General features: G+C 44.4%; 1 protein-coding gene across 3 annotated transcripts in view; it reads right to left on the bottom strand.

Annotated features, from left to right (window-relative positions):
• Positions 1-16,175, bottom strand: part of LOC147666511 (N-acyl-aromatic-L-amino acid amidohydrolase (carboxylate-forming)-like) — a 244,627-nt gene that overhangs the window by 207,463 nt on the left and 20,989 nt on the right. Inside the window, exon 1 of one of the 3 annotated variants that reach the window (XM_086949023.1) lies at positions 9,759-9,914. The exons of the other annotated variants lie outside the window; for them this stretch is intronic. The gene's annotated coding sequence lies outside the window, so the exon portion shown is untranslated. Of the gene's footprint in view, positions 1-9,758; positions 9,915-16,175 lie in introns of those variants that run through there. 3 annotated transcript variants of the gene reach the window in all.

The following is a 16,175-nucleotide window of genomic DNA, read 5'->3' as shown; positions in this document are numbered from 1 at the left end:
ATTTGAAAACAAAAATAGACAGTGAAATAATACTGGCTGTCAATGCTTCAAGCAAAGGCAGTGGTGCAGTGTTACCTAAAACGTTTCCACTCAAATACTCATATATAATTTATGCGAGCAGCGTTCCGTTTGCTTGAATCCCTGGAGTGGGGGATAGGGTAATAACAAACATGGAATGAAGAGCAGCTTTGATTTATGCAGCATATCTGGGAAAGGGTCTGATACATCAGGGAATCTCTAAAACAATATTAAAGGAGATGTACTAGTGGCCAGGAATGAATACACTGATTGCGGTGAAGAATGCGTGCTAGACATCTGTCTAACACTCCCATCAGTCATGCCTATGGATATCGATACTCTGCTGGACTCGGTAACAGCCCATGCTCTGTGTTGTCCCAGCGGCTACCAATCCTGATGATGGCATTCATTGAGATTCCACAGATGCAAAATGCTACTGCTGAGGATACGAGAGGAAATAACAGGCGCGCAGATAACATCCAATACGAACATTGCTGATGCGACCAATGCTGAAGGCGATGCTTATCATCTATGTGCGGTTAGTCTTCTAAACGACGTAATCCAACTTTCACCTACAACGGTAGACGACTTTTTGTCTACAGGATTAGAAGATTTAGGGCCAGATGTAGGTGGCCCATTACCAGTCGGTAAACCCGAAATTCGGTAAATTTCAGATTTACCAACCGGTATTGAGGCATTTGCTATGTAGGGGAGATTCGGTAAATACCGAATCATCATTTACCGAATCGGTAAATGACATGTAGGAAACACTTTGAAGAGTGCTTCTGTGCTTTAAGGATTTGTTATTTACCACCAACTATTAGTTGGTGGTAAATAACGAATATCTCTGTAGGGCATGTATGTGTGCCACATGTGCACAAAGCACTATTCAGGGGTGCAACAGGGTGTCAATGTGACACCCTGCCACCCTTGACTCTTTACCTATTTTACCGAATCGGTATTTACCGATTTGGTAATTCACATTTATTAGTTTCTATTTGACTAATAAAGTCTTTCGTATCTCTCACATACGATTTTAACTTAATGACATGGGGTGCCAAAAATGAATCAATATAAATAGAAAGATTCTCCGTCAGTCCTCCCTTAGAGAAGACTATAGGTCTGCCGGGAGGTGATTTTAGATCTTCATGCACCTTAGGTAATTGGTAGAACGTGGGTGCTATCGGTTCAGGGTTTCTCAGAAATAAAAATTCGTCCATATCCAACATGAGTCTGTTACGCCATTTATTAAGAAGATCATGGTAAACATCCACACTCTGTAGATATTCCTCTTTACTTGATTTCACATAGTCTTGTGGGTTCTCTAGTTGTCTCAATGACTCCTGACAGTATTGTTCTCTGCTTAATAGCACATTGTTGTTACTGGAGGCTTTTGCTCTGTATTTAAAGCGCATCCCAATATGTTGATGTCTGTATGTTACAGTACTATTATGGCCGCCCGATTTGCATGTGAAACTAGTGTGTATGAGTCGTCATCGCTTTCAATGTGGAAGTCGCGATGACGTACTCAAATTCAGCCGCCTCACTACACGCAATGTTGAAACACTGACGAAGGACTAGGTGTCCGAAACGCGTCTGTGCACACTTTGCTGTTGCTGGAATAAACAACTCTGACCGCTATACCACGGAGTGCTTTTTGCTTTGTTTATGGAGGGAGAACGGAGTTCTGAGCCTGAATATATATATAAGAACGGCTCATGATGTTTGACACTGTCATGTGAACAAGGCTCCTCGGAGCCGAAACGTCATGCGATGTGCTTGCACGACATAAATTGATTTGCACATACTTGGACCGTGTCTGCGTCTTTCTGAGGAGTGGGGAGACGCCTCACCCTGCGGAGATCAAGCGTGGATTTCTTGGAGATATATATATATATATATATATATATATATATATATATATATTCAATGAAAATCCCCAAACCTCCACACCAACAGCGTGGCGAAAGAAGGAAACAGACCCAACGGCTTCAGGCAAGATGTTGCTTTTATTGGTAACCTTTCTGGCGACGTGTTTCGAGTAGCTTGTACTCTTGATCACACACCGATATATGGGTCAGCTTGTTATTTTTAAATGCTTGATTTCCCTGACCCCTCCTATGGGCCACACCTCTTAACGTGCATCACATGATCATTTAAACATAGGCATAGAAAAGGTGCAAATTACATAATGGAGTAAAAAACAGACTGTATTAGACATTTGTATTCAGTTAAAAAGTAAATTTTGCCTGTAATCTATACAAATTATGAAACAAGTTAATCCTGTTTTAAAATTTCAATCCGTTTTATAATTTTACAATGCATAAAATGTTGCATTAAAAAATTATTTCCATTTAAAATTATAGCACACATCTCATTGGTATTCTCAAACATTTATCATAGCTGTATAAATGCAAAAACGCCCGAAGGCTGATAAAGTGACTGGAGCTATATCCTTACTGCATAAATGCATATACCATTCGGTATGTAAAATAACCAGCACTGGTCGATTTTGAATAGCAATCAGATTAATAAAAATAATTTTCGCCTAAAATCAAAGCAATCATGTGACATTTAATATAAGTGTGGTGGAACTCCACCCTAATACCCTCAAGCTCATGTCCTAAATATTTATTAAAAATTCAAAGTGCTTGAATTTATATACATCATAAATATTGAGACTTATTTACACTACTAGCAGCCCGTCCCGACGTTGTCCGGGAGCAATCATGGCTCAGGGCCCCCGCCCGCCCTGACGTTGTGTAACCTGCCCACGTCACTGCTCATGTCACTTTTTCCTGCTGTAATGCCCCATTTGGAACCTGCCCACGAGACACATTATTAGGACTTGTTGACTGTTCTCCGCAGAGGGGTGACCCGGGTGCTCTCCGTGACGCACAGGCTGTGTCCTTTACCTTTTTATATTTTTAATCCCCTCTATTTTCATTGTGTTGAACGTTACCCATCCACCTGCCAGTGATTAACATAACAGAACAGATTGTCTACGTGTGCTTTCTCTTTCTTTCTTTATACATTCTTTGCTTTTTTTTTATTTTTATAAATGCTCTTTTTATTGAGCCTCCTTTGTCTCCTTAATGGAAAAGTGCAGGTAGTTAGCGTCACAGAGTACCTGCTTGCCCCTCAGAAGTTTCTGAACTGTCCCGTCACTTCCCCCGACAACTAATTGATTCAATTTCAAAGGAAATGCCTTTTCTGAACAGCAAATTACAAAAAACAATTTGATGGACAGAATGTAGATCAATGTCTTACATTCACCCCAGTACAAGGATCTGGGCCTAAATCCATCGTTTTTTGCACTCCACACCACCCTGGGTCAGATAATGGCTTTATGCAAATCAGCTCTGGCCCTGTGCCCCATGGGAACAGTCCAGTCCGAACTACAACAGCCATATCTTTCCCAGACCGGAATCAAGCATCCGAGGACCGGACCGGTTTCGAGGTAACACCTCTCATCAGCCCGGCTAGCTTGACTCCAGTGGTGTGGAGGCTCTGGGACCCACGTCTGAGCTACCCCAGTACACTCAGGGAGAAAATTACAAAAAACAATTTGATGGACAGAATGTAGATCAATGTCTTACATTCACCCCAGTACAAGGATCTGGGCCTAAATCCATCGTTTTTTGCACTCCACACCACCCTGGGTCAGATAATGGCTTTATGCAAATCAGCTCTGGCCCTGTGCCCCATGGGAACAGTCCAGTCCGAACTACAACAGCCATATCTTTCCCAGACCGGAATCAAGCATCCGAGGACCGGACCGGTTTCGAGGTAACACCTCTCATCAGCCCGGCTAGCTTGACTCCAGTGGTGTGGAGGCTCTGGGACCACGTCTGTTTGCAAATACCGCCATAAGTGCGCTGGGGATGCTCAGACGTGGGTCCCAGGCACTCTACACCACTGGAGTCAAGCTAGCCGGGCTGATGAGAGGTGTTACCTCGAAACCGGTCCGGTCCTCGGATGCTTGATTCCGTTCTGGGAAGGACATGGCTTTTGTAGTTCGGACTGGACTGTTCCCATGGGGCACAGGGTCAGAGCTGATTTGCATATCGCCATTGTCTAACCCAGGGTGGTGTGGAGTGCAAAAAACGATGGATTTGGGCCCAGATCTTTTGACTGGGATGAATGTGTGACATTGATCCACATTCGGTCCATCACCTGTTTTGTTTTCTGAACAGCAGACACGCTTTATATTCACTGTGCTCATGGGCCTGATAGCAGTGCTCTGCAAGTTTCACAATTCCATGTTATCAGCACCTTACGCTCTCATCCGAGAAGAACACGGCAGCTGCTCCACTGACGATTCGACATGATTTTCAGTGGTTAGAAGCAATCCATGGCTGCCACAGGTGCTATAGAAACAGCCTCTACATTAACATAAAACAGCATACCTAAACAGCATGCCTAAACAATGCAGAGATGGCATGCTTGTACCTTCCCAGCACTGGTGGCGATGTCCGGACGGCTGCAGCGGGGGGCTGAAAAGATGGCAGTGGTACAGTGGTTGCCATGGGGGAGAAAGCGTAAGAGCTCGCAGTGTTTGCACCCTTAAAAACCCCAGTGCGGACCCTTTAATAGAAGAGCAAGTGCAGCTCCTCCGATAGGCCCCGGTACCAGCTCTCACTAAATTATTAGAGCCGTACAGTACAGTGAATATTCAATCTCTGCAGCCCCTCACTGTCTGCCCGCCGATCCTCACCGCCTGTCCGCTGGTCATGTCCGCTGCTCCCCTGATCACCACTGCTCCTTGTCACTGCTCCTCGCCGCGCTGATCTCCGCCGCTCCTCCCCGCGCTGTTCTCCGCCGCTCCTGTACGCCGCTCCTCGCGTGTACGCCGCTCCTGATGTCAGCAAGCACGTCGCGGCTGGCGCTACTTTGAAGTGACTACTTTTTTTTAACTTATATTTTTTAATAACGTATTTATTTTTAATTTATATAGCCTATGTCCATTTGCACACCCTGAGGATTACAACGATGTATTGGGTGTGTGGATTGGCGCTGTGGTTCCCGCATTTACCCGCCTCAAAGCCTCAAAGTTCTTCCTTTATAATAGTAGTATAGATATATACTTAAAGAATTCAAAGTATATGTGCTATTTGTTGTACATGTGCATGATAATAAGTGAGAGAAAAAAATATGGGGAAAAAGCCAAAATGGAAAAAATTATGACGAAACGCTGATATGAAAATAGATATTTTACAACTTATGTACAAAATTTACAAGAAGAGAGATAAAATTACATTGACACCTACAGTACTTAATCAGGTGTGTTGAATTCATAATACACACTTTATATGTGCCTATGTCTTGCTTGATGGGTTAATTTTGGTAGGTTCCGATTTGACTTAAACTTACCAATGAGATAGAACCAGGACTTATAAATGAAAAAACAACAACGATGGGCTACAAGTGGACAAAAAGAAGATGATATTTACAGAAAGTTGTGAAGATCCTCGGTTGCGTTAAGCCCATGGGGCTGTTTACTGTCCAACAAGATGATATATTGGGTTTCCAACTTTCTCAACATTTTGTCCCTGTCACCACCCCGTCTTTGCAAAGGCACCTCATCTATAACGTAATAACTCAAACACGACAGATCCCTGTCATGTGTTGAATTAAAATATCGTGCCACGGGGTAGGCTAAGTCGTTATTCACGACTGCACGGAGATGCTGCAAAATTCTGACGTGCACCTGCGACCTCGTGCTTCCCACATAGCACAAGCCGCAGGTGCACGTCAGAACATATACAGCAAACTCTGTGTGGCAATTGAAATTGCCTCTAATTGCAATTTTGGCGCCAGAGAAAGGATTGACATAGTGAGTCATGTTTTGCCCGAACTTGCACGCACGGCAAGAACTGCATTTGTAAAAGCCTTTTCTATTGAGCCAGTCACTGCCACTGACCAGCTCTGGGCTTGGCTTCACCAGTCTGCTGTGCAAGCTGTAGGCTCTTTTAAAAGTTATGATAGGTTTCTCTGTAACTCTTGAGCACAATACACCGTCAGTTTTAAGAATTGACCAGTGTCTGTTGATGATGGTTTTTATCTGTCTTTGTTGCTGACTGTAAGTGATAATCAATCTGGGAGATTGGTCATCACTCTCAACTTCAACAGGCTTGGGCATGAGTAAAGATTCTCTTGATCTTTCTTTGGTTTTGAGTAACGCTTTGGAAAGCGTTACTCACTGTAACCCCTAGCCCTCAAACATCTCAACATCATACTAGCTCCCTCATCAAATCTTTCAGTACTGCTGCAGATTCTTTTCAACCGCAAAAGTTCCCCCGAGGGTATACTTTCGATTACATGACGGGGGTGTCCACTGCTGGCGTGCAGTATACTGTTGCTAGCAGTGGGTTTGCGGTATAGTGATGTCATGATATTGATTCCTTCAATATCAATTGGTAAATGAATGAACATACATATATATATATATGTATGTTCATTCATTTACCATTCACTGCAAATATATGCTTGGAATAGAACATTGCTTTAATATGTACAACACCATTGCATTTTTATGCATAGCAACAGTTTTAATGCATTTTTACAATATATTTTAGACATGTTTTAGCACTTCATGTGTAGCTATATTTTAGATATGTTTAGCATGTTTAGAATTTAGTAATGTTGTTCATACAAAAGTGGAGTGGGTGTTGTGTGTCGATTTACATACCGTATATAGACTTCCCAATTTATGCCCTTATAAAGACAGAATTTGCGTTGCCCATATTTAGGCATAGAAATCCAACCCTTATTTAGGCATTATTCATGCTAGCCAAATACTTGCATGGCCACCTACATCCGTCCATCCACATCACAACGAGTTCTTGGAAAACCAGACTCTTAAGCCTTTAGGACTTGCCCTTGCTTGGATTATTGATTTCTCCAAGAACTCATTTATTCTGCATGAACATCTATAGTCTTTAGGGGTTCATTCATGAAGTTCCTCTGCCCGACTTTTACGTCAATACTGGCATTCCTAAATACCTTCAAGGTATAAATATACCTTCACTTGCCATGGCAAACCATGGTTCGGCTGCATACTTGCACAACACGGCTCACCACGGCAAGTTCGGAAGGAAGACGAGTCCCCGCCTGACGCACTGACCAGACGCGGTCATCCTCCTCGCCGAGAATCCAGCTCCAGTGTTTCTGACTCCCCTTGCGGGGTGTTAGAGATTGAGACCCAGAAAGAGATTCCAACCTCTCTCATTCTAAGGTATGGAGTTGGCTAGAACCTAGAGGGACTTTTGGCAAATCTTGGCAACATCAATCTAAACTATAGCTAAACTAGACTATAGACAAACAGCACCTACTTCTTACCTCGTAGTGCACTTAGGTTAGGTACACTGGGGTAGAACTAGCTAAAAGCACCAGATCAGTATTCCCATTTTAGCCTGTGTTATTTATGTATGTATTTTTATGAATATATGTCATAGCTACAAACCATGCTATTGCAGTATTATTTTATCTTACTGCTAACGCTGTAAGTATTATACTTCGCATTCTGTCTTACGATAGTAACAGTTCATATCTCTTGCACGAGAAATAAGACTATTCAAAAAACCCTTTTTATTGAAATGTCCGTCTATCTATTTCTGTGTAACTCTGTAGAAACGAAGCATGCGCGATTGACTAGTGAAACTGTTATCTATTGTTTCCCCGATTCTGAGACTGTTCCGTTTCTAAGGGAAACAAAGTTGTCATGTTTATGCAGTTGTCAGAAACTAAACCCTTCTTGTTTATTCGAGAAGTTTCTAGTGACCTCTAAGTTAGCTGGCACACACAAGTAATTAAGTTTAACCTCTTGGCTGCTAGCAGTTTTCCCGTCCTGTGCTGGAAATTCATATTTTACTTTATTCATGACGAGCTCAGCTCGTCATCAGCACAGCTCAACCGTGCATCATGACGAGCTGAGCTCGTCATCAGCATCGAAAGGGTTAATGTACTCAATAGAGACATATTGACCTCAGTCCTATGTCAAAACTATAGTGTATATTATTCCAATGCACAGAGCCTATCAGGGATATAGGAACTACACTACAGGCTGCATTTAGAGTAGTAGGATGAGATTTCCTTGCACCTGAAATGGCTTGGTTTGCTTTAGACAATGCTGTCTCCACCTCCTGCCGGGAAACTGGGCCAGAGAGGACCAAACTGGTTTGGAATAGGTACAGACACTCTCTGCCTAAGAGAACCAAGAGATATTTTGTATAAATATTGTGGCCTAAACCCAGAACTTTAGAAATCGGTGGAACCAAGGAACCTGCCAAGAAGAAGAGCTGGAAGAAATACCAGGAGGAGTGCTGCCCCTTTGCTGTGTTTTTGCTTTGCTGGGTTGGCCTGCAGGGACCGGAAAGACTTTATGACCTCTGGGAACCACCTCTGGAACCATGGGTTCAGCTGCCACAGATGGGAAAAAGCAACCGACTCCATCGCTGGCTCCATATCCTGAAGACACCGCAGAGGGCACCGTGGCATCTCGCACCACAAGCCTGGTCTCACTGATGCCGCTGCTTGCATAATGACCTAAGGGCACTGCTCTCCTCACTGCCTCTCTTCACTTACCCGCCCTGGTTTCAATGATGTTGTTGCTGCCTGCAAACTTCGACACTCGCGCCCGCAGCGTGGCTTGGGGGCGCCACTCGTAATTCTTATGATGCACCGCCTCATCCCACACCGCAGTCTGGGCCCACTGGCTCCAACTCCCATCAACTGGCTCTGTCGCTTGGACTGTGACCTGTCAGCACTGCGACAAGCACCCCGTCAATCTGCACTGCAACCCAGGTCCCACCAACACCGCTGGATGGCCGCCACCAAGCTGCCGCCTGCACCACGCCTTGAGGACTCCGCACGCTGCACCGCTTCACCTCACATCGCAATCGCAATGGTTGCCACGACCCCCTTGCACCAATGTGAATGGCCACAATGAAAAGGTACTGTTTACGATTTTAAAGACACCTCGACCGACGCTGTCGAATAGGACAATTGGCTTCTGTTGTTTTCAGCAACGAGGTAGCACCGGACAGAGGTACTGACTTCTAGGAACTGTTTTTTTACTGTTATTCTTGCAAAGTGCATATTTTTTAGTTTGGTATGTTGGATTTTTATCATTTTGCTCTTGTTTTGAATATATAAAGTATTGGATATTTTTCTAAACTGGTGTGGTGTCCTTTTGTAATGTTTTCACTGTGTTACTGTTGGTGATGTGCAAATGCTTATACACTGCCTCTGAGGTTAGCCTTACTGCGCGTGCCAAGCTACCAATGGGTTGAGCAGGGGTTCTTTCAGTAGTGTACCCCCTTTGTCCTGACCAGAAGGAAAGGTCCCTACTTGGACAAAGGTGCAAACCATTGCCAGCTAGAGACCCCCATTTCTAACACCTACTCTTGAACCTCTTGGCGAGACTTGGAGAAAAACTGGACTTTTTTTAGCATCAATAGGAGGCTAACGCCCCGATATACTAGAAGATATTTTCCCCCAAAGACATCTGTCTTTTCGCCTCCACACTCGACAATTTAAAAAAATTGAAGACCAATCTTCACTTAAACCCCAATTCAATCAGATGTTTTACTGATTTATCCCTAAACAAATCCACAGGATACACAACCACGTCTCTCCTATCGTGCATACCCTGCAATGGGGCCCCCTTGAGGCAAGAACCCAGTTTAAGACTCGTGCATTACTCATAAAGTCCTCCACCACTTCACACTCCTTCGTACCTGGTTGGAAAACTGAAAGCCTCTGGTGCTCTTCGAGGATCAAGAAATGGGAGTCCCTCCTGCTCGAACCTGCGACCTGCAGGCAAGAAGGCCGCACAAGAGAGGCGCTCTCTGGAAGTGCCACGAGGCTTCGGACTCCTTCCCAAAAGCCCTCTGCACACCCTCTTGTCTGTTCACCTTCAAAACAGAACTCAAAATCCTCTTACTAGACAGTCACTGTGGTTAAAGTGGGACTGGTTGGTTCTCCTATGCTGACTTTACCTGTCTTTCCTGTTACACAACTGTCTTTTCTCTCAGCTCTCTTGGCTGCTGATTCACTGTGTTGGTTACTAACCTCCTTCTCATCCTGTAATGTCCCTGTAATGTCCCTGCTGGTTCCTTGTTGTAAAGCGCTCTAATGCCTTTGGGCCAAGTCCACACTGAATAAATAACACAAACAAATCCTAAAAGAAATTAAAATTAATCTATTGGCAGTGGCGCTGTAGCCCTACCCACTCATGGAGAGACAAGCCTCATCCCTGCCTAAGCAGGTAGAAGCAGGCAGAAGCAGCAGCGCCTAGAAGACCTGCTGCCAGAAATACGTCTGTCCCCGTCCTGACCACAGTGGAGCCTTCCGCTAGGGTATCCGTAAAGCGCTGAGCAGGTCTGGTTTGCTTGCCTTCCCTTAGGCGCTGACTGCATACACTGATGGCCTCAAGGCGCAGGCTCAGAAAGACAACGGGAAAGAAGGCGCTTGTAGAAGACCGAAAACATTTGATTGTTCAATAATAAAATGTTCTTGAGGCTCATCTGTGCCAGGTGCCCTCTATGATGTCTGAAACCAGCCAGGACTCCCTTTTTAGCTTTTGTCAAGTTGCATTGTGGGACTTGTAGTTTTCCCCTTTAGTCAGTGTATGAGACAAATTAACTACAAAAATTGAGGGTCAAGCTGTGGCAGTCAGGAGGGAGGGAGGGCCGCATAATGAGAAGCAGACTCTCAGTGAACGTATACTTTTATTTCTTTTTTAATCCTTCACATAGAAATTGGCAGTGGACAGATATGATGGTAGTCCGTTTGGCTTACTTTGCTGATCACAAAGAAACTGCCTTTTTAGCTCACTTCGAGGGTTAAGGCACGTGCTGCAGAGATCTTTGTGTGCCCCACAAGTTCCAGGTTATAATAGTGGTGAAATAATTGAGGTGGCTAATGTGCTTGCTGGAGAGATCTGTATGCAGTCTAGGCGCAAGGCAAAATAAGATATAGGGTTAATGTGCCTGCTGCAGAGTGCAGGGAGTACCGCTGCTTTGTAATTTCGTATCCCAGACAGCTCAGCGGGGTACTGTTTTGTTGCAGAAAGCCTTGTGTTACCTATAGGTCACAAGGTCTAATACTTGTGATACAGTTTAGAGAATTGTGAGCCAGCTTCAAGGAGTGGTGTGCAATTTAGAAGGCATCAGTTTACTATATTATTTTTATCCTCAATCATTTGTTAGTCTATGGTTGCCAAAAAGGGTTCCTTTACGTAATAATCAACACGTATTAGTACTTTTTAAATAATAATTACTCATATAAACTGATTAATCTGACAATCATATAGTCAATGCATATCCCCTTTATAAAGGATTTGGAAAAGCTAAAAACCTGTCCCCAAATCATAGATTATCTGTTAGGCAGTTGTGTAGTGAAAAGCAAAGTGTCTATTTCCTTCACCAAAGTGTCTATTTTCCTCAGCAAAGTGTCTATTTCCTTCAGCAAAGTGTCTATTTTCTTCAGCAAAGTGTCTATTTCCTTCAGCAACGTGTCTATTTCCTTCAGCAAAGTGTCTATTTCCTTCAGCAGTGTCTATTTTCCTCAGCAAAGTGTCTATTTCCTTCAGCAAAGTGTTTATTTCCTTCAGCAAAGTGTCTATTTCCTTCAGCAGTGTCTATTTTCCTCAGCAAAGTGTCTATTTCCTTCAGCAAAGTGTCTATTTTCCTCAGCAAAGTGTCTATTTCCTTCAGCAAAGTGTCTATTTTCCTCAGTAAAGTGTCAATTTCGTTCAGCAAAGTGTCTATTTCCTTCAGCAGTGTCTATTTTCCTCAGCAAAGTGTCTATTTCCTTCAGCAAAGTGTCTATTTTCCTCAGCAAAGTGTCTATTTCCTTCAGCAAAGCAAAGTGTCTATTTTCTTCAGCAAAGTGTCTATTTCCTTCAGCAAAGTGTCTATTTCCTTCAGCAAAGTGTCTATTTCCTTCAGCAAAGTGTCTATTTTCCTCAGCAAAGTGTCTATTTCCTTCAGCAAAGTGTCTATTTTCCTCAGCAAAGTGTCAATTTCGTTCAGCAAAGTGTCTATTTCCTTCAGCGGTGTCTATTTTCCTCAGCAAAGTGTCTATTTCCTTCAGCAAAGTGTCTATTTTCCTCAGCAAAGTGTCTATTTCCTTCAGCAAAGTGTCTATTTTCCTCAGTAAAGTGTCAATTTCGTTCAGCAAAGTGTCTATTTCCTTCAGCAGTGTCTATTTTCCTCAGCAAAGTGTCTATATCCTTCAGCAAATTGTCTATTTTCCTCAGCAAAGTGTCTATTTCCTTCAGCAAAGTGTCTATTTTCTTCAGCAAAGTGTCTATTTCCTTCAGCAAAGTGTCTATTTCCTTCAGCAAAGTGTCTATTTTCTTCAGCAAAGTGTCTATTTCCTTCAGCAAAGTGTCTATTTCCTTCAGCAAAGTGTCTATTTCCTTCAGCAGTGTCTATTTTCCTCAGCAAAGTGTCTATTTCCTTCAACAGTGTCTATTTTCCTCAGCAAAGTGTCTATTTCCTTCAGCAAAGTGTCTATTTTCCTCAGTAAAGTGTCAATTTCGTTCAGCAAAGTGTCTAATTTTCTCAGCAAAGTGTCTATTTCCTTCAGCAATTGTCTATTTCCTTTTATTTATTTGTTTTTTTATCGCAAGGGGTAATCATGATAAAAAACAATCATCCAAGAGAAAAATTAACAGCATACAGTACATGAATGTAACATAAAGAAAAGGTCATATTACACAGTAGGCAAAAAGAAGCCCACTACATTACAAAATGAATAAGCATATGTAAGAGATAGACAAAAAATATCCTTAATCCAAATCCATACTAATATAATAAAGAGAGAGCCCAAACCTTTGAGGCGGATAATCTCAGGAACCACAGCACCAATCACAACACCCAATACAGCGTTGGAAAGGGCAGTTGCAGCAGAAGAACATAGGCTATGCAGGCGCCCACCATATACATTCAAAAGGTAAAAGAACCGTGCCAGCAAAGTAGTCCCCTGTGGGCATGTCTGCGTTGTGCTGTGGGTGCGGGCTGGGGGCGTGACAAACGCTGGGGGCGTGTGGTACGTTCCGCCCTTCATGCCATGTCTCATATCGTGTGCTAATCCCACCCTGCTCCCTTTAAATACCCCTGCACCACATAATCATAACCCACCCTTACTCCTTAAAAAACCCCAATACCCTTTAACACTAACCCATCTTAACCCTATAAATATACCCTTGTGAGCTTCTGGTTGGGTTCTCGAATAAACTCACGGACACAGGGGCTCTAGGTAACGAGGGCTTTATTGTTTTATATAGCCGTCTCTTCTGCACAGGCACTCTGTAAAAAGGGAGCGGGTTCTCGGCGTCCTCGGCCGCTTGTTTAGCAGTTCCAATCCGCCGTGATTCCCGGTGCCTCCTGGGTGTTGTAGGCCTTGCGTCTGCCGTCTCGACTCCCGTCCGGAACTCCGCCCCAGAAGGAAAGAAACCAATATCAGATACAGGATACTGATGGTTGTTTAGGGTAGGGAAGTGAGGGACCACACGTGCTCAAAAAAAGGTTACTGTGCCGATAATGTGAAGGGTGGGGATTTGGTGCACAGATGGTCGGGTGTACCGTCTCACGGTGGCTTGCCCCACTTACGCCCTGCCCACCCAGTGAACCTTGACCGTACCTGTTCTAGCCACACTTTGTGGGAACTGTGGCTGGGCGATGCACCTCCCCGTTGGCCTCCCGGCTTGTCGCGGTCGTCTCGGTTCTCTCGCCCCTCGGCTCCGCAGGTCGGTGATCTGACGTCTTCCTCGTTTCTTGCCTTCGTCCTACTCCGCTGCTCTCCCGCCTCCTCCAGCCAATGTTCCTCACTCTTCTCCTCTTCCGTCCTCCTCCACTGCTCTCCCGCCTCCTCCAGCCGATGTTCCTCGCTCTTCTCCTCTTCCGTCCTCCTCCACTGCTCTCCCGCCTCCTCCTCACTCGCAATCTTCTTTGGGTCTCCGTCTTCCGAACTCCACTCTGCTTTCTCCTCACGCCACCACTCTCCACTCCCTCCGGGTGTAACACACACCTGAGTCTGCCTTGGGCGTTGCTTTACCTCCGGCTGGTGGGGGGCGTTAGGGTCCAGCTCCGCCCAATTAAAGAAACACGGCTCCTCAGGGTCCTGTGTCGGGTTGAACCAGTCGTCATCTGTCTTCCATGTGTCGGTGTGCTGTGCAAAGAGAGGGGACACAGGTAAAGGTAAGCCTGGAGGGCCCGAGTCCGGGTCCTCCTCTTCACAACCCTGTACTCCAAAACCCAAACCTATCCCTAAACCCTAAAAATACCCCTGTACCTCAAAACCCAAACCTACCCCTGAACCCTAAAAATACCCCTGTACGCCAAAACCCAAACCTAGCTCTGAACCCTAAAAATACCACTGTACCCAAAAACCCAAACCTACCCCTGAACCCTAAAATACCCCTGTACCCCAAAACCCAAACCTAGCCCTGAACCCTTAAAATAGCCCTGTACCCCAAAACCCAAACCTACCCCTGAACCCTAAAAATACCCCTGTACCCCAAAACCCAAACCTAGCCCTGAACCCTAAAAATAACCCTGTACCCCAAAACCCAAACCTACCCCTGAACCCTAAAATACCCCTGTACCCCAAAACCCAAACCTAGCCCTGAACCCTAAAAATACCCCTGTACCCCAAAACTCAAACCTAGCCCTGAACCCTCAAAATACCCCTGTACCCCAAAATCCAAACCTACCCCTAAACCCTAAAAATACCCCTGTACCCCAAAACCCAAACCTAGCCCTGAACCCTAAAAATACCCCTGTACCCCAAAACCTATACCTATTCCTAAACCCTAAAACTACCCCTGTACCCCATAACCCAAAGCTATATCTGAACCCTTAAAATACCCAAACACCCCAAAACATATATAGAAACAAAACCTGTTGCACACTTAAGTAAAATTTCAAGGAATAAACAGATGTCTCAATGGACATAAAGTTCATATGTTATAGGCGAAGGATTGGACCATCAGTGTTTCAGATTTTCTTTTATTGATCCCAGAAAGCCAGCCGACACGTGTTTCGTCACAAGAAAACACACTTTTCCGCGACTCCTCAGGGCTGTAGGTCAAAGGTTTATAACCACAGGTCGCGGTGCCGGTGATATTTCCGACCCGGCACCCGGAACCAAAACGCAAACCTGATCGACACTACCACCGAACAACTCCCCGCACTACGGGGATTCTTCTTTTCTGTTACGAAAATCTCCACACTACCCCCATCTTAAACACGAGGATTTTGATATTCTCCCGGGTTCCCAAGCCCTGAGGTTTCACAATAATCAGCGGTACTACAGAGTAAAGAATCTCCACTACCAATGTGAGAAAACCATATTTGAACTTAGATACTGATACTGTTAACCCGGTCTCGAGCGGAGCCGGGTCGGAAATATCACCGGCACCGCAACCTGTGGTTATAAACCTTTGACCTACAGCCCTGAGGAGTCGCGGAAAAGTGTGTTTTCTTGCGACGAAACACGTGTCGGCTGGCTTTCTGGGATCAATAAAAGAAAATCTGAAACACTGATGGTCCAATCCTTCACCTAAAACATATGAACTTTATGTCCATTGAGACATCTGTTTATTGCTTGAAATTTTACTTAAGTGTGCAACAGGTTTTGTTTTTATTGTATGTAGTGTGTCCTCCAGGCACACTTTGAGGGGTTTCAGGGAATTGCCCCTTACCTGCATGCACCTTCTGCTTTACAGCATTCTCCTGTACGTCATCCCAAGTAGTGCGCCCAGTATTTCCCTCACACCTAAAACCCTGTCCTCTGCCCCCACCCCAAAACATATACCTCAGTACCCCAAAACATATACACCTATGCCCATACTTACCGTATCCAAACATTTAAAAAAACATGCTTTTACCATTCATGCATTACAACGAATTTTGTTGTAAATGTATGCGTGGGAAAAGCATATAAAATGTAATGCCATGCGTTATAATGGCATTACGGAGTCTTGGTACTTTCGGAATGAAAGTATGCGGGGTGATGGTATGCGGAAAGAAAGTTGCAGAATAATGGGTGTTTACCCTCCCCCGGTAAGTACATTGGTGGCACGGCGGCCCACATCTCCAGCAACATACTCATATTTTTTCCCCACCCATTTGAAAAATGCACAG

Source organism: Lissotriton vulgaris, unplaced genomic scaffold, assembly GCF_964263255.1.
Source record: "Lissotriton vulgaris unplaced genomic scaffold, aLisVul1.2 SCAFFOLD_440, whole genome shotgun sequence".
Taxonomy (NCBI): Eukaryota; Metazoa; Chordata; class Amphibia; order Caudata; family Salamandridae; genus Lissotriton; species Lissotriton vulgaris.
Note: the sequence above shows the minus strand (reverse complement) of the source record. Positions and strands in the feature narration are given on the sequence as shown.